Here is a 22785-nt window from a genome sequence, read left to right on the forward strand (position 1 = left end):
GGTGCACTCTACTATAGGAGAGCATAAAGCCGTCCCGTCGGCCTGCGTTTGATGTAGCTACGAAGTAGTTCCCATTGTCATGCCAGCCAGACCGGCTGAGATGCGACGCCGACTAGCTGTCGTCCGATTTGAACGTGTCCCCGCTATTCACAAAAGTGAAGCTGGCAAAAAGCAATTTCAGGGGCAAGAATGACGCGTTATAAGTTCGCTTAAACAACTGTAAAGGTCAAGGCCACTTTGGCTGGTATAAACTGAAAGCAACTTTTATGCCAGATTATTTAGAGTTGCGCGCATTGACGCTTGAAGGCGAAAGATGTTTGCTGAGCGTAAACGTATCTCGAGCGAGGCGGTGGCGCTGCCGTCAGCTGCGAGGACATTGCATGTGCGCGGCATCTGAGGGTACGCGCGGCTCCCAGCCCACGCTTTCATGCCGGCCCAACGTTTAGCAAACGTTTTTCCAGCCGGCATGGCTGCAGTGTGGCCGCTGAATGAAAAAGCGCGCCCGTGCGCTCTTTCATCCAGCGGCCGTGGTTCTGCCGTGGCGTTGAACGCAAAGCTTCCGTGATTGTCGACGCGTCCAAAAGAATAGCCCTGAAGTGGCATCGAAGCATGGAATCCTCTATGTATACTGATTTACCCGTAACATTATTTTCTTTGCCGACTTATTTTCCTTTGAGTCTCCTTATCACATTTATTTTTTCTTAGTTTGATCTTACGGTAAAGTTCCATAAGTACTTTTCATTTATGCATCCGGTTCCCTGTTGGTAGACTATCTTTTGGGTGAAGTTGTTATTTTGTTCGATAAAACTACACTGAATCACAGATTGCGTGAAATTTCATAAATCGCATGCCATCAAAAAAATTGACTTAATGAGCCCAGCAATAACCGAATTACGACACCATATCTTACGTTTCCGCAAGTTCTCGTTTAAAATTAATGTAGCAGTCTCACCTTTAGGGTGTCCTATACAGCTTGAGCATTAATCAAGTAGGCACTTGTGCTGAAAATAGGGTGGGCGTTAAAGAACCCCAGGTGGTCGCAATTTCTGGAGCCCTCCACTACGGCGTCTCTCATAATCATGTGGTGGTTTTGGGACGGTAAACCCCACATGTCGATCGATCAATCAATCAATCAATCAATCAATCAATCAATCAATCAATCAATCAATCAATCAATCAAGCTTGAGCATTATTCAGCACAGTGGTGTCCTGGCATCCTCTCCGTTGTGCCCTCTCTGTGGGAATAATGGGTCGATGTTTTTTTTTTAATTCTCTTGAGAGTTTGCTCATTCAAGAAACATTTTTCTACAATAAGGTTTATAAAATAGGCGTGATTTTTTTTAGTTTTGTACATTGATCGCCTTGGAACCTCTTGGGTTGGCCGTTGCAGCAGGAATGTCTGCTTCACCCCTAAAAAATATTATAGCTTATGAGTGATTTTCCATGTACTTGGTTCTAGCTTTTTACTGAACTCTATTGAATACATTTCAGTTATAACTAAATTACATCTAATACCCCTGTTCTTGAGCTATTGTTTGTCGGCATTGGACCTTTTGTTCGTCGTCAATAATACAAACGATTCTGAAAAAAAAAACTCTTGGTCAATTCTCACATACTGGCCATTCATGGTCGGAATTAAATCGAACTAATAGAGCATACATCACTTACGTATCACAAACCAAAATAAGGTGGAAGTTTCTCGAGAGGCACAAGCTTGAATGATATTAAATGTCGCCGAACGAGGAATATCGCTGGAGTCGATGTCTCGACAAGAAAACGTCGTTTTCTGGGCAGTTGATTCAATCGAGACAAGTGCCCCTTCTCAGAGCATCAGCTAAAGCGGCATTCCTTGTTCGACAGATACCCTGCAAAGTAAAGTCGAATGAATTAAGTGGCGGCACCTGAATTAGTTTTCTTTTTCGGGAAGAGGGGAGGGGCACTTGTTGAAGGCCTCGAAAAACAACTATTATTATTATATAGTTCTTGGGTAGAACACCCCCCTGCATTTAAGTTTTTGAAAATGGACTACCCCCCACCCCTGCTGGTTATGGGCCGGGTCTGGTACAAGAAAACCTAATGAACTTGACTTCATTGTATGGACTGCAATAGGGGACAGTTGACAATACAGTAAACATGTTTCCATGGAAATCCCTCCCTACTTGTTACCGCGCCATTATCCAAGACATTGTAATGTTTTGCTTCAGCTTCTGGATTGCTTTTATTCCTGCACTGCAACGCCTCTACGCCACGCGTCCATGATGCGCACATGACCATCTCGAATGAGCTTATAACCAACCGCAGTACCGCCACCACCACTGATTCACTGAGTCAGTACATTCCTATAAACGTAGAAAAAAAACGCAGGAAACAAATACATAAACAACAACAAAAAACAATTGGTCCAAGATTCCACCTTCTTAAGTTACTCTTAAATGAAAAGAAGGTAAAAATGAGCCCCGTAACTTTCACTCAGGAGGAGGACACCTCAACAGTAGCTCACGAGGGATGGGGGTAAGGAGGGACTAAAAGGATAGGATTAAAAGGTATAGAGATAGAGAGAGGGGAAGGAGAGAGCGTGGCGCAGGGACAGCCACATGCAGAAGTAAGGAGAAGATAGGAAAGATGGAAACGGTCGCAGGAGTCCGAGGACGGGGCACCACTCAGCGAGAGCTCTTGTCGGCTTCAAGAGATGGCGTAGGGCGAGCTAGTCGGCCAAAGCTGCCCTGTCGTCGGAGATCGTGAGGGCACAACCAGACGGCACGAAATCCATCGAGCGAGTCCACCTGCTGGCTGAGCAGGCATTTACTACTCCTGGCTCTGCGACACCCGTTTTCAGCATTCAATGCTGGACGTATACGGATCCTGTATAGCTCTTGTTACAATCAATGTGGACAATCTAACGGGGCTTTCACACCCTCGAGCAACGTTGCTTCGTACCGATGTGCTACAAGCGGGTAATGTTAGATGGAAAGCGCTGGCGACGTACGAAATCACCGATGGCACAGCTCTGACCACCTGAGTTGATTGTGCATGCTCGCGCGGAAATTTCTGATCCGGCTGCAGTGGAACGTCGTGGCCATCGCACCATACCGCGGCGACGGACGCTTGTTGGAAAGGAATTGAAATGGCCGCGAGGAAAGCTGTGAGGAGGGAGGCGGAAGAAGGGCCATGGTTTTTCCTGTCGACTTTCGGAAAACGTTCGTTCTCTGGCTTCCAATAAAGGCGTTTCTGTATCCTTCATTATTATTATTTTTTACAAAGCGTCCGCCACGAAGGGGAAAAAAAAGGAAGCTCGCTTGGCGGGCCATTCCGGCTGCAGTATTTGTTTCCCTTTTTTTTCTCGTCTTTCTCGCGCCGTCTGCTCTTTGTCCGATATTTCAGTCTGGAGAAAGTGGACGCGCGCGTGCGTGCTAACTGAGTGGGTGGCACGCCAGCTCTCTTAATCGCCGCCCCGAGGCCATTCGAACCGCAAACTTTCGCCGCGGGCACGGAGCCCTCGCTCTTCGTTCCGGCCGCGTTGTGCTGCCTCTCGCCGGCTTGGATGGCTGGCGGTGCAATACAGCGTGCCTTATCTGCGCCGAATAACGCGCGCGCCTATTGCGTCCTGCGTAAGGACCACTCCTCCGGCCTAGTCGAGACCTCCTTCGGCTCTCACGCGGAGCCCGACCGCGATGGCGCCTGTGTGCCGATCCGCTCGAGAGGCTGCCCGCCTTTCTACCGCATTGTCTGTCTGCCGGGTTGATACGCCGACCGTATACGCGTACTTCCCGAACGCACGAGTGCGCGTCACCAACCACGGTGTGTGCTGCCATTTCCTCGGAACTATATGCGCAACAGCGCGCCTTGCGCCAGGGCTGCGTGGAGACGTGTGCGTCGTACGCGTGAAATAAGGGAACATAAAGAAAAGGGAAAAAATACACTATTTGCAATCGGCAAGAAGAAATACATTCGGCGCGGAATACTGCAAGTTCTGCACGCGGCAGATCAGTGAGGAGGGGAACGGACGTTGTTTCTACGTCAAACCAACAAGGCGTCGTTATTTGACGAAAAGTATAAACTATCAGTTCGCTTACTGCCTGTTGAAGTCACTGCACTGAAATTGTACCCGTCCTCGTGCACGTATGCTTCTATATACCTTTATACTCCACGGCAATGACGTTATACATGACGGCAGTAAATATTGAGTGTAATAGGCTATGGTGCGCTGCTTTCCCGGAATGTTGCTATATTGGCGAAAAAAACATTGATTGATTGATTGATATGTGGGGTTTAACGTCCCAAAACCACTATATGATTATGAGAGACGCCGTAGTGGAGGGCTCCGGAAATTTAGACCACCTGGGGTTCTTTAACGTGCACCCAAATCTGAGCACACGGGCCTACAACATTTCCGCCTCCATCGGAAATGCAGCCGCCGCAGCCGGGATTCGAACCCGCGCCCTGCGGGTCAGCAGCCGAGTACCTTAGCCACTAGACCACCGCGGCGGGGCTGGCGAAAAAAAAAATAAGCAAGTACTCATACAAGTTTCAAAGTTAAACTATGTCTTTAAAGTGCGTGGTTATGATTCAATGTCGGGGGTTTCAAGAAATGCTTCCAAAAATTCTCCAAAATAAGGGATATGGAATATTTGTCCACTGTCTTCGTAATTACCGTTTCAGCAGTGGCGGACATGTTAAGAATAATAGAGACATTAATCGAGACTGTACTTCGAGAAGTATTTGTTTTTTTTTTTTACTTTTTGATGGCAGCAGTGGAGTGGTTGGGTAAAATGGAAGGATTGAAGTACTTCCTGCAAAGAGCCCATTGCTTCTTTGAGATTTGCAAAAAGAGTAATTTTTGCGGAGTGATGGCTTCCGACCAGAATGCCGAAAAGGGCGCAACTGCCACTTTCTTCTGAGACGACCATGATGCGTGGGTCCTCTTTCAACTATCAATATACTTCGATTCATGAGCGTGCGGGCTGCTCGAACAATTGCCTTCGTTTTGTTTTCCGCGCGAGTAAGAGTTACGTCGGTTGATCCGCTATCGAAATTCAGGGTTTCGCAGTTTTGATGTGGGCCGCCTTGTCAAAATGACCCCACAACTCGTCGACGGCAGATCGTTTGTCGCGTCAGGAAGATTTTGATTGTGATGTGCGAGCGTCAGTCCCATTATCTCTTTCAGTTGCGACCCCATAACGTCTCTACGAGCATCTCACCGAAACAACGGTGCGGTACTGATAAGCGTGACTGACAAGCTTTGCAATGAGGTGGTCAGCGACTTGAAGCTGGCGCGTAGGACTATGAGTCCGCGATGTGCGGTGATGACCAGGTTGCCTCATTATCTTCATGACACCGTGACGCCGCTGCCCCATTTGCAGCTGTCACCCAGCACAGCGTAGACGAAGAGATCTTGTTGTTCATTCAGCGCGCACCCTGTATCCGAAAAAACTACGCTCTCGCTCTTTCGAAGAACCAGGTGCACCACCGCAAGTGTGCTAGCCGGAAACGGCGGTGAAGACCGCCCTCGTGGCGCTCAGTAGACAGACACGGAACAGGTGAAGGCAGGCAGAGGCAGCCATTGTTCGCGCTACTGTGGCCCGTGGCGACCCGGCGTCGAGCGCGTAATTTGTAAGGACGCGCCAGGCGGGAGCAGCTGCTGCATGCGTGCGGTTTCGCTCGTTGCGGCGAGCTGACACCTCCGCTCGCCGCGAGCGGCCCGCTTGTAAAAACCGTCCGCTCCTCACCTCTGCGCCTCGCTCGCTGCAGTCTTCGCTGGGCGCCGCGGCGGGCCCCGCTGTGAGAGGCTGGCCCGATGCGTCGTTTCCGCGTGGTACACCGCCTGTACCGCGTTTGCCCGAATGCAACTCTCACCGGACAAGCGACTTGTATGTACCTCCGCCGTGTGGTGAAGCGTCTTCACACCGGTACTCACCGAAAACCACATTGCTCGGCCTGCTCAGCTGTATGCATGTTGTTTTGGTCGTACAAGTGTTTCTTCGTCATTCCCAACGACGCGTCGCGCATTATTTCAACTTTTCTGTGAGAAACTGGCTCACAGTAAAACATTGTACGTGCTCGGGCCGAGCAATTTCTGGTCAGATCTGCTGGCGTAAACTGGTCCATAGCAACATCATCACTACTACCACCACTCCGCGGGTGCTGGCACGTGCTGCTCGGTGTAATTGGTTTCAGGTCATCGTCTCATGCGCATTGCGCATTTTATTCTGCTGTTGTCGCGCGGCACTGTGTTTCGACGACTAAAGCGTTCGCATGTCACGGTGGGCCAAAATGCGAACAAGGTACTACTCAGTGAGCGTCGTCTAGCACCACCCATCTGGGTGCGACGATCTAGTTTATGACGTCTGTGCCCTCACGCGCGCCTACCTTTCCTATCGCGGCCGCATCACGCGTCTCGCCATTTGCCGTTTCGGTTGTCAAATTCAGGACCGTCACGAAAGACGGGGTCACAAGGAAGGACGCGACGTACGATGATGACCCCACGCACGTTGCGTCCGGAAGTGTCTTGGGCGCATACGTCGTCTGCTGAGGCGAGTGCGTTCTCTTGTTTGTTCTCATTTTAGATGCGGAGCATCTTATACTCGCGCCTTGTAGTGCGCCGTCCGCACCGCTTCTCGAACATTCGACAGCTGACGCGCGCGCATGCGCCGTCGCGCCGTCGCCCACTCTTCCACCATCTGTGCATCCCTTCCTCCTCTACACACCGCGCGCGCTTCACTCCTCCACCATCTGTGCACCCTTCCTCCTCTACACACCGCGTTCGACATCTACAATTCTCCTGATTCTCCAGTGGACGCGCATGTGGCGTCGCGCTTCGAGAACATTCAACAGCTGACAGTGCATGCGCCGTCGTGCTGTATATATGCTCAAGGTCGGCGCTCGCTCGCTCAGTTGCCGCTCGTCGGTTGGTTTGTACGGCGCGTCGACGTCCAAGGTCGCGGTGAAATGAATTCCAACGAATCCACAAACACAATGATCGACGTCCCTTCGACCAGCGCCGCCCTTTCGCATACGTGTGTACGTGTTCACTCATTAACACCCCCTCCTACAACCACGTTAACCAATTTAGCCATCGACCCAAGTAAGTCGCAATTTAACACCCCATTTCACAACCACGTTAACCAATTTAGCCATCGACCCAAGTAAGTCGCACTTTAACACCCCGTTAACCAATTATATGGTCCGCATCCTCCTCAGTGTTCCCCCGAGGGAAGCTGCGGGCAATTTTTTTCATGAAGACGGAACTTCAACGCCGACGTTTCGTTGCTACGTTGCAAACAGAATTCGAACTCTGGGGAAACGAGACACACCCACAGCATTAATGAAGTTAAGGACAAGAAGTAGTCCAGTGTTGCTTAAGTATATGACATCTAAGCAAAATTGGATGCCGTGATTGGAAACGCTAATGGTCGACATATGGGGATCTGTATGTGTTATCCTTCGCTGACGAAATTTCAGGCTGAAGCGATCTATCTCACGGCTATAGCTATATGCGTTTTCACTGTTAATAGGCCTCGGCTGAAATTTCCTCCATGAGATATAGTTTTTCTTGGCTAGGTGTCATCGAAGAGAACCCAGTGGCTGCGTATAGATCGGTGGCAGCGTTGCCAACAGGCGGCAGAATGCGGTACATCCGGACTCCCACTTCTCTAGCGGGGTGCCCGTTACCCGAGACGACTCGCTTCCGCGCGAGGCACGAAAATAACGAGACCGCGCATCGGCGGCAGCGCGTCACGTTGGCGTCCTTTTGAACCGGCGCGGCACAAATCGACAGGCTTCGAGCGACAGCGCTCGCCGTATATACATCATGCATACTCAGTGATCTATGAACGCGCGCACTCCACGATTGCCTCTCCCGAGAAGAAAAAGGTTGTGCTCTCTCACGACGTGTTCGTAGACTGCGCGGCAGCGAGGCTGCGCTTGTTTGCTGCAGCGAGCAGGGTACTCACTGTTTGGTTGCTGCGGCAAATGCGGAACAGGTAGTGCGTGTTTCTCCATCACATTAAGCATTCACCGAGCGAATGTATACCGGACAGGTCCGTCGAGTAAACAGGCGTTTTGCACGAGTTGCGCGGCATCCAGCACGAGCTCCGAAGTATAGATGCCAAGTGGTGTTGCTGGTAGGTATACTTCCGGATGCGTATGGGCTCATGACATTCATATCTTGAGTAAGTGCATCCAGCTTGACCGCGTGGGTCATATTCCTAAGCCACGCGGCACCCCTGTATATATAGGGGTGCATTCGGCAGGCACCACCTATAAAAGCAGGGAGCTGTTTGCCTGCCCGCTGAACTGAGCTGCAAGGTCCTCGAATTAGTTCGACTCACACATGCCAGGGGTCTCAAACTAGTGGCCCGCGGACCTTTCACCAGCGGCTACGCCCGCACATGACTGTCTTTGTCGCAATGTGCTCATGAGCTACACGGAAATGACCGGTCATCTTTCTCTTGAGGCACGTCATATGTGGTCATTATGGGTTCAAACCACGGTGCTTGAAAGATGACCGTGAAACTGATGCTCTTTATGTGAGAATCGGCGTCCACCATTTTAGTCATATCGGTATCGATATGGGCTAATCGTGACGCTAAATTCCTTCCAGAAATCATCATGTAGGATATATGGGAGAAGGCCGTCTTTGAAATGCCGACGTCAGTTGACTCTTAGTACAAACTACTCTCCTCTCCTATACCTTCTTTACTGTCTCGGTCCTTGCGAGACTGAATTTCGTGATAGTGAGCTCAGGCGAGCTTGAGACTCCTGACATATGTGTAGCATATATTCGTTTCAGTGAATTCTTTTTTGTTTTGTTTTGGTCTCTCACAATCATATGGTGGTTTTCGGGGACGTTAAACCCCACATATCATTATATCCTTCGCGTATTGTAACACGTACGCGTGAGAACTCCGCTCACCTGTTTGAGATACGGCTCGTTAACTCATCGGGAGCACGTTCTCGGTGTTCTCGCACAGTGCGCGTACGTGCGCACATCGTAGCAAAGCGAAAAGAGGTCGACAGCCGGTAACGAGCTCCCTCACCTAACGAGCATCTTCATTTCCCTAATTCTTCTCGGCTCATACATCACAAAGGACTCAGCAGTAGATTCCGCATCCTTATGCGTGTTTACTCATGCGGTTAGCCCACGTTGCCCCCTCAAGCACTGCCGCGTCTCGGAAACAAAGCGTGAGCGATCGACCCGCAACTGCTGCGCGCATCTGCGCGTGCGATCGCTTATCTTCCAAGTACAGTGCGAAGTGCGCTCGCACGCGTTCACACCGAATGAGAGAGCGAAACGCGCAGACGCTTCTACAGCTATAACTGAATGGCGTTGTTTGTAGAAGAAGGAAGAAAAAAAGAAACGAGGGTAAAGTAGGGCGTCGATTCGGGTGCATATTCAATACGAGAGTACGAAGGCCGCCTCCACCGAGCCAGTGTATGTATACATACACTATATGCGGAGGCGCGAATCAAAATGTGTCCATATGGCCACCGTTGTCCGGCGCTTCGTGAAACGGGTCGCTGAGTTTCGGAAGAGTTTCGATGTATAGAAAGACCAGTGCTGTAAAACGTGGATGCAGAGCCAGGACGTCTCGAACGCTTCGCGCCTACTGACGCGCCCTCTGTTTCGTGAGTTGTGTTCGCCAGTGGGACTGGCGTTTCTTCTTTATTTTTTTTTTCTCTCTCTCTCCCTTATTTATTCCGAACGGGCCGTCTTCCCGGAATTGCTCGTTCGACCTGTGATTCGCACCGAATCGCGCGCCGCTTGCTTGTTAGCGGAGCTGCTCTGGCGAGACGCCCTTGTCCGCGCGCAGTGATTGGCAGTCGAGCGCATCGTTCGCTCCGCTAGGCGTCGCGCGTGCGTTGCGTCGCGAACGCTCATTATTTGATTCTTTCGCGCCCCGAGCGCAGCCGCCTGCGTTCGACTGTGCCGTCGCGCAGGCGGGACGTATCGAAACTGCGCTCACACATTGCGCTGCACACACACACACACACACACACACACACACACACACACACACACACACACACACACACACACACACACACACACACACACACACACACACACATATATATATATATATATATATATATATATATATATATATATATATATATATATATATATATATATATAGTACGGAGACAAGCAGAGAGCTTTCCCGGAAAGCGGGGAAGGGGAAAGGGGAGACGGAAAAGTAAGGAAGAAAGAATGTGAGCACAACACAAAGCCAAAGAAAGGACAGGGAGAATATATAACTTGTAGTTTTTAACTATTGTAGAGTAATTATGATGTCATTGCCAAGAAATATAGGTGGACCAAAGACGGAAAGACAACTTGCCGCCTATAGGGTCCGAGCTTTGGAAAACGCGTCCCATGCTGCACTGATTGAACTGGGGCTGCGGTCGATTTCCCGTTCTGTTCTTTGAATATTTATGCGCGTGTAAACATGGTAGTGTTAGTCAGCGTCGCTCTCGTAGTCATGAGGCCGAGTGCGTCAAGCCTTCCCCCTCCCCCTTTTTTTTTTCACCAGCAGGCGTCCCTTTGTACGTGATCTTGTTACGCGCTGGCAGCTGGCCAATGAACCTTCGCATGTATTACCTGCAGGCGTAGAGCCTGTCAGAAGAAAATCTTTGGTATAAATGAGTCAACGTAAGGAAATCGATCGAGTGCTTGTTCTTTCTGTAAGACGCAACTTTAATGAAGCCAGCATATAATGAAGTCGAGAGAAGTGTAGTGGATAGTATAGAAAACGGTGTTCCATCACAGCCTGGACTAAGTTTCAGAAATACTTAATTATTTTTTGTTCTACCTAATTATGCATAAGCAGTCGCCATTCAAATATATAGTCGTTTTCACACTGCTGCTGTGGCCCAGAAAGTTCGTGCAAGCATGGAAAACTATTATTTGTGGATAATAAAAACTAAATGGAATTGTTCTACATTATACCGTGCCCGGCTGCTGACCCGCAGGTCGCGGCACCAATTTCCGGCAGCAGCGGCTGCATTTTCGATGGAGGCAGAAATGCGTTAGGCCCGTGTGTTCAAATTTGGGTGCGCGTTAAAGAACTTCAGGTGGTCAAAATTTCTTGAGCCCTCTACTACGGCGTCACTCACAATAATGAGAGGTTTTGAGACGTTAAACGCCACATATCCATCATGCAAATCAATTACTTTATACCGAGCATGCTTGACAGATTATGTGTTTTTCTAGTAATGCATATGTGCAAGTTCCGACCTAGTGGGTCAAGTTGACAATGAACCAATTTGATTTCACAATGGCTGTCTGCGCCTCTGGCCAGTTAAGATGTTGAACCCCTGTAGGGTTTTAATGACATTGTGTAACGATGACACCACCACGGAATTCGGCATCGGGTTTTGTCCCCAGAGTTGGAAGACTTTTTCATCAAATTCGAAGTTTTTTTTTTTATCGAGGATTCTTCGTTAAATGGTTCCTTATAATGCGCGTTGTTGGATGCCTGTCCGCCTGAACGGCCACTTTTGTGGATTTCCGCGAAATCTGTTTGAATAACGTAGCGCGATGAGGACAAATGCATCCAAATAGGTTAACCCCAGAGTTAGCTCCCTTGACTAGCAGTGTCGATGACCTCAAGTCTGCATTTTCATGTAAAAGTTTGTGTTATTTGTCATCTTCCTGCTTTAGTCTCCGTTTCTCTCAGACGCTTCGTTTAATCAATTAACCAATCAATCACAATCAATCAACACATTAATCAATCAAACAATAAAAATTCGCGAGGTATCTAGTTATTTCAAATTATTCACTAGTAAACTGTCAAATATCTAAACAAAGGGCTTTTAATGACCATAAGAGAGTTGTCGGTCCACAAAAAGTAGCCTCTGGCCAATGCTCTGGCTTACTTTTGTGTAAAGTGACAATGATGTGCGAGGAGCAATATGCCTGAGGAAGCTGCAAATAAAGCCGCATCATGTGAATCCAGACAGGCGCGCTGGTTCGGTAACCGGTCTGTTTTATAATCTCTGCTCTGTTAGAAGACGGTGTATAGTGGCTGAAAAAAAAAAAAAACGTTGACTAAGCGTCCACAGAGTTGCGGATGCGCGACTCAAACGTTGGACAGCTGTATGGTGTGTCGCCACGTATTTTCCTCCCGCAGCATTGGTTGCATTCAGTGCCGGCGCGCGCGTATCGCGTTGGGCGTGAGTCGGTCGACGTGCTTTTTTGTCTGCATGTCGCGTCGCGTGACGCGAGGCTACTTGACGAAGCGCTGCTCGCGGCCGCTTTTCTCCTCTGGCTCAAGGGCTGTCCGTTCCCGGAGGGGAGGAGGAAGAAAAACGGGCCACTTTTTGAAAAGCGAGCTGCTCGGTCCTTAAGTGAACCGCGACACGCCATCGTATATGCGCCTGCAAGAATAAAAAGAAAGAAAAATGAGTTTCTCGCTTGCCTCTCCGTAGGTTGCCGATAGTCGTCGCCGCGTTGAGGGAAAAAAAAAGTAAAATAAATGCCGGCGCGCCGTTCTTTTCATTCAGTGTGGAAGCGAGCGTACACACAAGGCTCCTTCCTAAATAAGCGAAAGGTGGCAGCTATATACGTAGGAGCGGCCGTAGTGAAGCGGCCAAGAAGCAGGCGATGTAATAATTCTCCGCCACCGTGCGCGCAGGCTCAAGGAAACGCCGTTTATCCTTTGCGGCGGCGTCATAAAGCGCTCGTTGATATATATATATATATATATATATATATATATATAAGTCAAGTAGATCCTCCAAGAGAACGGTAACAACGGAAGTGTTTAATTCGACAGTTTCGGCCAGAGTCTGGCCTTCATCAGGAGTCATGGTACATTCTGTTTGCGCTCACATTTATAGTATTTTGGGTAAAAAATGAGAGGGAAGGAACGGAAAAAAAAAAAAAAAAAAAAAAAAACAGAAAGAGAGAAAGAGTTTGAAAAACGAGAGAGGAAAGGATATCCAGAAAGTTCCAGGTTCCACTGTGCTTCGCGAGTGGCGTCGTCAGTGTGTATTTTCTTAGTATTGCGTTCAGTGCAGTTTGGTGGCGGTCCCTTTATTGTAGACGGGGCCTGGCTAAGGTAAGGGCTTGCGTGTCGCGAAAAATGCTTTTTTTTATTATTATTTTTTACTTTTTATTTTTTAAAGACCGTCACTAATTCGGCGTCGGGGACAGCGTTCCGAGGCTCCAGGAAGTCGGCGCGGGAGAAAATGTTTCTTAAGGCGCTGTCTGTCGTTTTGAATGCTATTTTGCTCTGCGAATCCGCGTTTGGGGGTTTTAATTGTGTATGGGGTGGCCCTTCTATATGTCGGGCTTTGTTGTCGAAATGCGGGAAGGGTTTCCAAACTGCGAGAAAGGACGTTTGAAGTGATTGCTATTTTGTACTGGGAAACCGCGTTCGGGGCGTTTAGTTGTGTATGTGGATGTCGGGCTTTGTTGCCAAAATCGGGGAAGGGTTGCCAAAAGGCGAGAAGGGGCGTTTGAAGTGATTGCATTTTGTTCTGGGAATCCACGTTCGGGGCTTTTAGTTGTGCATGCGGTGACCCTTCGACAAGTCGGGCTTACAACTATTGTTCGGTTATTCAGAGAAATAGAAATAGACGACAGTGGTTCACTGAAACACGCAAAGATATTTGTAGTTGTCCAGTCCTCGTCGCCGCCACAGTGCCGCGAAATCTTGAACTGTTATGATTACAATTATAAACTTACATATACACACATACACCCCCATACATATGCGCATATGCATAAGTACATATACACATATAAATGCATATGTATATATTATAGTGCTTTGATTGCTGCAAGTGTACCCGGACTTTCATTTATGCCTTTTTCGAGGGTGTTAAATCGGTGTATGAGGTATGATTCACGTTGTTCACGTTGCGAGATACAAGCAAGGCAAGCAGCACACAATCCAACTTTTCAATTAACATACGAGGAAATCTAACATGCGATTCCCCTAATGTGGTATATCTACTTGAATGCAACGTGTGCGGCATGCAATACATCGGACAAACGGAAACACCCTTTAGGATTCGTTTCAATAATCACAGAGCCCACGCGAAATCAGCGCCGAATCTACCTCTATCAAAACACCTTAACCTTCCCGGCCACTCCTTCGACAAATTGTCAGTCACACTTTTAGAAACAGGATTTAAATCAAACCGGGAACGTGAACAACGTGAATCATACCTCATACACCGATTTAACACCCTCGAAAAAGGCATAAATGAAAGTCCGGGTACACTTGCAGCAATCAAAGCACTATAATATATACATATGCATTTATATGTGTATATGTACTTATGCATATGCGCATATGTATGGGGGTGTATGTGTGTATATGTAAGTTTATAATTGTAATCATAACAGTTCAAGATTTCGCGGCACTGTGGCGGCGACGAGGACTGGACAACTACAAATATCTTTGCGTGTTTCAGTGAACCACTGTCGTCTATTTCTATTTCTCTGAATAACCGAACAATAGTTGTAAGCCCGACTTGTCGAAGGGTCACCGCATGCACAACTAAAAGCCCCGAACGTGGATTCCCAGAACAAAATGCAATCACTTCAAACGCCCCTTCTCGCCTTTTGGCAACCCTTCCCCGATTTTGGCAACAAAGCCCGACATCCACATACACAACTAAACGCCCCGAACGCGGTTTCCCAGTACAAAATAGCAATCACTTCAAACGTCCTTTCTCGCAGTTTGGAAACCCTTCCCGCATTTCGACAACAAAGCCCGACATATAGAAGGGCCACCCCATACACAATTAAAACCCCCAAACGCGGATTCGCAGAGCAAAATAGCATTCAAAACGACAGACAGCGCCTTAAGAAACATTTTCTCCCGCGCCGACTTCCTGGAGCCTCGGAACGCTGTCCCCGACGCCGAATTAGTGACGGTCTTTAAAAAATAAAAAATAAAAAATAATAATAAAAAAAGCATTTTTCGCGACACGCAAGCCCTTACCTTAGCCAGGCCCCGTCTACAATAAAGGGACCGCCACCAAACTGCACTGAACGCAATACTAAGAAAATACACACTGACGACGCCACTCGCGAAGCACAGTGGAACCTGGAACTTTCTGGATATCCTTTCCTCTCTCGTTTTTCAAACTCTTTCTCTCTTTCTGTTTTTTTTTTTTTTTTTTTTTTTTTTTTTTCGTTCCTTCCCTCTCATTTTTTACCCAAAATACTATAAATGTGAGCGCAAACAGAATGTACCATGACTCCTGATGAAGGCCAGACTCTGGCCGAAACTGTCGAATTAAACACTTCCGTTGTTACCGTTCTCTTGGAGGATCTACTTGACTTATTGCAACGCTACGGCCATTTTCGCCACCATATATATATATATATATATATATATATATATATATATATATATATATATATATATATATATATATATATATATATATATATATATATATATATATATATATATATATATATATATATATATATACGAGAACAGCCGGGACGCACAGTTGCCGAAATGCCCCTCGACCGCCGCCAGACGCTCACACCCCGTACCGTCGCGCTGGAGGAAAGTCATTTGCCAGTGGTCTCTGCAAACGCCCGTTCCGGATATTATTATTACGCTTCTAAGAGCGTGATTCCTGGATTCCAAGCACGAAACGCAGGTGTCAGTGAAGGGGGCCTTTAGCACTTTATGGGCGATGAAAAAAAAGAATTAGAAACGCCATTAAAAAAACACCATTTAAACACCGTGCCTATTTCGAGCAACCACGTGCTGCATCTAGTGTGCTCCACAGCCGTGTCATCGCACTCTCTTTAAGTACAGGCTAAAACTGTGTAGGCAATTTTGAAAATTGAGAACGGGAACGGCGAGAGCATCGGTTCGTCGTTCTTATACACACGCCGACGGCTGCTTCGCCCATTGGCGCTTATTTCGTACAAATGAAGGCGACCGACCGACAGCAGCCGTGTCAGCGAACGCCGAACCTTGATCCGAACACGAGTCTTCACGTGTTCGGGGGGAGGGAGCTATATAATAAACGAAGAATTAGGCGAACAAACATTGAAAACGACATTTTTTTTTTGTTTTAGGTGACACAGGACAATTCAGCCGGACAGCTCACGTTTACTCTACGGTGGCCTCGAAGCTAATCGTGCGAACCACAAAAGCCTAATTTACTGAACTCATCGAAAAGAACAAGCTTTAAATAAAGCCAAATGTTGCTATTCCCCCACAGCTAATTAACACACAGGAGTGGGAGAGTGGCATCGTCAATTATAGAATCATTTAGAAGTTCAAGAAGAAAATTCCGGTATATAGATTGCCTTCACAAGCATACACTTGCAGTAAATTCTTTTGCTCTTTTTTGCCCTGTATACAAGCTTGTCTACGATTTTTTTTTTCAAGAAATGTGTCCGAAATATAAAAAAAAACGGAAATGCGATATTACCTCCATACATTTATAGTTACCACATCCGTGGTGGTATAAAACGTACTTAAGGCAATAGTCAAATAATAACTAGAAAATTAATATAATTAGCTTGTTAATACAGAAGATGAGAGATCCTGCTAAGAGACCAATGCTGCTTTCTAACCTATACAAAGAGCGGGCGGTAATAACCTGCGCTTCAGAAGTGCCTGAGAACGCAACTCACAATGACGTCCCTTCGGTGATCGCAGTGGTGTTCTGCGTTCGTTAACCTACGTACACCATTCGTGCTATGACAAGCACAGTCCGCGCATCTATGAAGCGAAGTACACGGATGGTTGACTAATGAATAATTACCGGGGTTTTACGTGCCAAAGCCATATCGGGCTATGAGGCAAGATGTATAGAAGGGGGCTCATAATTATTTTTTGCCTCCTGGGCTTTTTCAAATATGTGTCTACATCGATAGATAGATAGATAGATAGATAGATAGATAGATAGATAGATAGATAGATAGATAGATAGATAGATAGATAGATAGATAGATAGATAGATAGATAGATATGTGGGGTTTAACGTCCCAAAACCACCGTATGGTTATGAGAGACGCCGTAGTGGAGGCCTCCGGAAATTTTGACCACCTGGGGTTCTTTAACGTGCACCCAAATCTGAGCACACGGGCCTACAACATTTCCGCCCCCATCGGAAATGCAGCCGCCGCAGCCGGGATTCGATCCCGCGACCTGCGGGTCAGCAGCCGAGTACCTTAGCCACTAGACCACCACGGCGGGGCATGTCTAGATCGAAACACGTAGCTCTTTTATTTATTTATTCAATTGTTCTTTTCATTGCACGACATCAAAATGTGGTTTCCGCGGCTCGCAATCGAACCCGCGCCCGCGAGCAGTGCGACACTATGCGGAGCAACCATGGTGTGTGATGGCTGAGTACGACTCTCGCTAATTACAGACGCCAATTAATTACGAGTGTGGAAGTTGAGTTCTACGACGTTTCAGTTTCGCCGGTGAAGTTTTATTGGATTTCGTCACTCCACGAAAATTTACAATACAAAATACATATCGCGAACCTGGCCTTTCCGGTGTGGTTTTTCCTCCACCTTAACAAACCATCAACACGTGATAGGCACGTGATACGCTTGCGCAATTACTCACGTCATTCTTGCTTTCCCGATAGTGTGAGTTCACGCTTGTCCCATATAAACCTTCTTGTGAATGCGTGTAGACAACTCATTCGCGCACCCTGTGGTTCCATCTATAACCCCAGAGGGTGGCAGAACGAGGGCGAATTTATAGACAACTCGTAGTACGTGGATACTACACTTGGCAGATATCTTCTTCGAAGCTCGCATGTAAGGTGGAGGCTGATTCGCCAAAGAGAATATTCAAAAATGGCATCCAACCGTGGCATGACAGTATTCCCTGTCATGAAACTTCCTCCGCCTTGCCAGTATCCACAGAACTCATATGCCTGGGAACAATGTGTACAAATGTGCCTTTGAAAATTGTTCTCTTCTAAGGAGGCTGAAGAGATATATATATATAACTGTTGGGGTTTAACGTCCAAAAACCTCGATAGGATTATGAGGTATGCCGTAGTCGAGTGCGCCCGATATTTAGACCACCAGGGGTTGTTTGACGTGCACCAAAACTCAAGTACACGGATATTTTTGCCTACATTAAAAATGCGACCGCCACGGCTGGGATTCGATCCCGCGACCTTCGGTTAAGCAGCCGAGCCCCAAAGCGTCTTTGAAGAGCGAGTTATACTCAGTGTCGTCCACGAAAATCAACGTTTTTGACAATGTCACCCCGCTTTCTTTACACTTCTTTGGAGCGCTCGTCATTGAATAATCAATCGATGGTTTGCCCTAATAATTCGTATCGGACATCCTGCAGGCATTCTTGATTGTTTCCTATGTGCCGCGCCGGTGGTTCCTTGCCAAGACGTCGTTGAGGCATGTTCTGGAACATTTCCACAACATCGAGGTCGGATCGTGCCAGGTCTGCAGCCTCATGCACCTCTCCCTATAATCTGTCCTCCTCCTCCCAGCTGTATACAGAGCAGCAGCACACTAACGCAGCCTCCTCCTCCGCCTATTTTACTATAGAAATTTTTATTTTTTAAATTTTAGTTTGAGCAGGTATCGGCGCTCCTATGGCTGCGGCGTGCGCACGTATCGCTCACGAGCGAACTGCCATATATATATATATATATATATATATATATATATATATATATATATATATATATATATATATATGTTTCCCTGACGAAGGCCGTGCCACGGCTGAAACGTTGGCATAAAAGTATTGCTCTTTCGTACGTGTACTCGCTTGTGTTCTATATATATATATATATATAGCCATCGCAAAAACGTATCGGGAGTGTGCTCCTGATGGTGCACGGACACCTTGCAATGTTGCCACGGCGCACGTATTCGCTCGGAGCGGGCGTTTGTCTTTTCCGTGCGCGCGGCAGTGAAGGCGAGCCCCCTCTCGCACCGGCCATATACGCAACCCCTAAACTGGACCTCGGCTACTCGGGTGTCCTCTTTTTCAAGCTCTCCTTTTCTTCATTTCTTCGTCGTATCTCGCCGCCTTTTTTATTCTCTTTTGTGCATGCGCATGTGACCACACTCTCCGGTGCTCTCCTTCATCTCTTCGGTCACCCCGCCATTATATTCCGGCAAATCTTTATTACCGCCGCCCCTTGTTGGTCGCAACATGGGCCAGGAAAGAAAAAGAAAAAAGAAAGGAAAGCGGTCGTGGCGTTTTAAGAAGCCTTCGCTGCGGCCTTTACAACGATTGCGCCTTCGTTTTAATGTTGCGAGAGAGAAAGAGAGAGAGAGAGATGGCACCTCTCGCCACATGTGTGTATTTTATCTAGCTATATATATTTTCCTCCTCCTTCTCTATCGCTTCTTTATATTCTCGAAGACGTCGTGTCGTCAGTGGCATTGCATGTGGTCCCGTTGCGTGCCATGGTCGTTTCTCTGCGCTCATTATAACAACGAGGGTTGCCCCGAATGCGTGCTTGGCGCACTCCACGTATAAGGTGGCGAAAAGGAGAGCTCATCAGGGAAATTTCAAGAGCGCACTACCCGCCTCGCGATGGTGTTGGTTGCGCGCGCATTCTCTCTCTCTCTCTCTCTCTCTCTCTTTGAATGCTTATGCATGTGGACGAAAGCATCGTGGCAAGTGGCCGCATTATATACGGTTCAGAATTCTGTAACAACGCCGCAATAAGAGAGCTGCATAACTCCCGAGTCATGTCCAAAGGGAAAAAAAAGAAGAAACAGTTTTCCAGGAGATGTTTATAACGCTCGAAATGGATCACGTGGCGTTTCGGAGCGGTGACCTGGAGAGCGGTGTATCATTTTCTGGGGAGTTTTATAGTATATGCTAGGCGCTGGCGTAGTTACGTCTTGAAGAGGAGTGAGACCTCGTAAAAGAACTCAGAGTTTGATGGTCGTCTTATCTCGAAACCAACCGGAATTATGCCTGCTTGACCTGTGGCTCAACGACAGGTCATCGCCGTATTAAAGTTCCTTCATTCATTGGCATCTAGTGACACCGGCATCGAGTTAAGCTGTAAATAAAGCCCATTTTGTTTGCTGACTACAACGAAATGGCAGTTCGCTCGCTCCTAGTCAGCGAAAAAACTGGCCCGCGGTTTTGCTTTCGGCTATGCAAGTTGAAGTCCATCGCTGCATGCGGCACGTTTTTCATGCTGTGTATAGGCCGCGCAGTCTTCAAAATTCGTTTATTAAGGTCGCTTTTGGAAAACACATATGGGTACTGGAGACGCCGATTTATCGTATTCGCGCAATGCCCAAGACATCCAGCTGCTGGCGAAAGTAATCGGGGGTTCGATTCCTGGCCGTTGAGACCGATGTCCATGAATTTAAAACATCTCTCGCTCTATCCCATCCTATTTCTGTTTCATATACCACAAGTATGCAACGCCCCACGTCACTGTATACGTTTTCTTATTTTGAAGTTGGCCCTATCTGCTGAATGTTATACCTGTAAAAGTTATATTCGCTAGACCACATTAATATAATAACTTTATTTGGTCCTTCTACACTCACGCAACATAGCTGGAGATATTTTTGGTAGTTACATCCTCCTAAGGCAGTGATGTTAACGCGGTAGCGTTTAGGATCTCGTTTTACAAAAATTCCGGGGCTGGCGTTGTTGGTTGGGAGCCAAAAATCAGCGTTGTCCATGGATGAGCCGAAATTCGGGACAGGCGGGAATATATTAATAATATACATGGTCGGTAGGTCTCCTGCGTGGCAAGCAGATGTTATACTACGGAGCTGTGTCAATGCGTGAATCTGCTTTTTAAAATGTAGAAGAAAGAAACTGTACGCGAATTACATTCCGATGCAGTCTCCCCTACGCATGTAATATTGTGTGGCAGATGCGTAGAATCGCACCAGGTGTCACTATAGATGTGCTTTGCGTGACATGTGAGCGAGTTAAAGGCTCACCCATTACAATACGTGCACGAATAATTACTCGTAATGCCCAGCAAGCACCTTAACAAAGTGTGCAGCTGCGAGAATTCGTGAGTGCGTGTGTTGCCGTATATACTGACACATATAGTGGGTACTTCACGACCTATTACTCGCAGAAGGAAGAATTACGGCGAAGTTGGAGCTTTACAACTGTACTTGCAGTAGGTGTTCTAGGATAGTTTGCTTGTATTACCCGTTCCGCCTGGGTGGATCAGTGACCAACACCTCCTAGAAAAACCATGCTTAGAACGTGGCTCTCTCTTCGATTGAGAGCTTGCTGCGAGCCCAAAATCTTGGAGGCCATGCCTCCTACCGCGTGTTGCGACCGTCCGCCGCGTGGGACCGCTTGCCTCCGTACCGCTCTGTCACGTGACATCACAGCTGCTCGGAGGCAACTGTGAGAGCATTGCTGGGTTCGCAGGGGGCGACCGCCGCAGGCGTTCGCCTCCGTACCGGAGGGGGAGGGCAAAATCCGAGGGTAGGGCGGTGCGTTCGCGGCTCACGTTCCAGGCGTAATTTTTCTAGGAGGCGTTGCAGTGACTATGGGGTGCTTGTGGCCCGTAGCTCGTGTGTTCAACCTCGGTCGTGGCGGTCGCATTTCGATGAAGGCGAAATGCTAGAGGCCCGTGTATCTGTGAAGTGTCAGTGCACGTCAAAGAACACCAAATGGTCTAAAGTCTGGAGTCTCACCACTATGACGTCTCTCATGATCATATAGTGATTTTGGGGCGCAAAACCCCACATATTGTTATCATTGTATTGCGCGCACAGTGTGCACGCATTTTCTATTACGCGCAAGACCACTCCTTGTGGTAGGGTTGATGTGCCCATCTATAGAACTGAAGACAGGATAGCGATTGATGAGGTGATGTCTTAGGAGCCTGATTATGCAATCACGTTACACGATTTAATGCGGGCCTCAAGCATCCTCCGATTTTTTGTTCACTTATTTTGGTTTCCGAACATCTCGACTACTAGAACGTGTGCACTCTTTAGTCCTGGCGGCGCGGCGCTGGCGAATCGCGCATGCGCCGTTGGTCTTAAGACCATGCCGGGGCTTTGTTTCCATATATATTGTATCGGCGGATGTGGCCGACGCATTGCTCAGTACTGAAGGCCTCAGTGATCGGGGGACGGAGAACCCCCTCCTGTGCTGCAAATTCACTTTCCTTCTCGTATACCTCCTTTGAACGTTCCTCCGCTGTCCTCGTCTCGCTCGCTTCGCTGTCACAGTCATTCATCCTCTCCTGTGCGAATTGTTCTCTCGGTTACGCTGACGATGAGATCGACGTGAATGTCCCACGAACGAGAGCTTAAGAGCTCCGCTCTCACAAAATATATGGTATAGATGCTTCAGTGCACTGATGCCATCACCCCCCCCCCCCCCCCCCCCCAACATGTTCAGCGTACGCTACGGTAAAAATCTGTTTCCCGAGAGCTTGCGCGATTCCGATCGCCCACCTCGGAAGGTTTTTTTTTTCCCTGTTCTCGCCGAAAGACGCACGCGAAAAAGGAGAGCGAGAGAGGATGAAGGTATACCCGCGAATGACCGCGAACTACAAACAAACGTGCCGAAGCGTCCGCATACTAACTGCAGACAAAAACGTTCAGCCGAGTCGTTCGACAGCGCCCAGGTTCGAACGGAGGGAGGCATACGGGAAATCGGACGCGCACAAAGGGACACTGGTAAAACCGAAACGCTGTAAATATGCCGATGGAAGAGAAAGGAGCCGCACGGCTTCGGTCTTGCCCGCGCATGCACACACTGGTGCGCCGCAACGCGTTTTACCTCGGAGTGATAAAGAGAGCGCCCGACTATCGAGGCACGCAGCGCTGGCGACTTC

At 47.9% G+C, this 22785-nt stretch overlaps 1 protein-coding gene across 1 annotated transcript in view; it reads left to right on the plus strand.

The window, feature by feature from the left end:
- ko (Stork-head domain-containing protein knockout) overlaps window positions 1-22785 on the plus strand; it is a 370856-nt gene that overhangs the window by 52045 nt on the left and 296026 nt on the right. The window lies entirely within an intron of this gene.

Source organism: Rhipicephalus microplus, chromosome X (assembly GCF_043290135.1).
Source record: "Rhipicephalus microplus isolate Deutch F79 chromosome X, USDA_Rmic, whole genome shotgun sequence".
Classification (NCBI taxonomy): domain Eukaryota; kingdom Metazoa; phylum Arthropoda; class Arachnida; order Ixodida; family Ixodidae; genus Rhipicephalus; species Rhipicephalus microplus.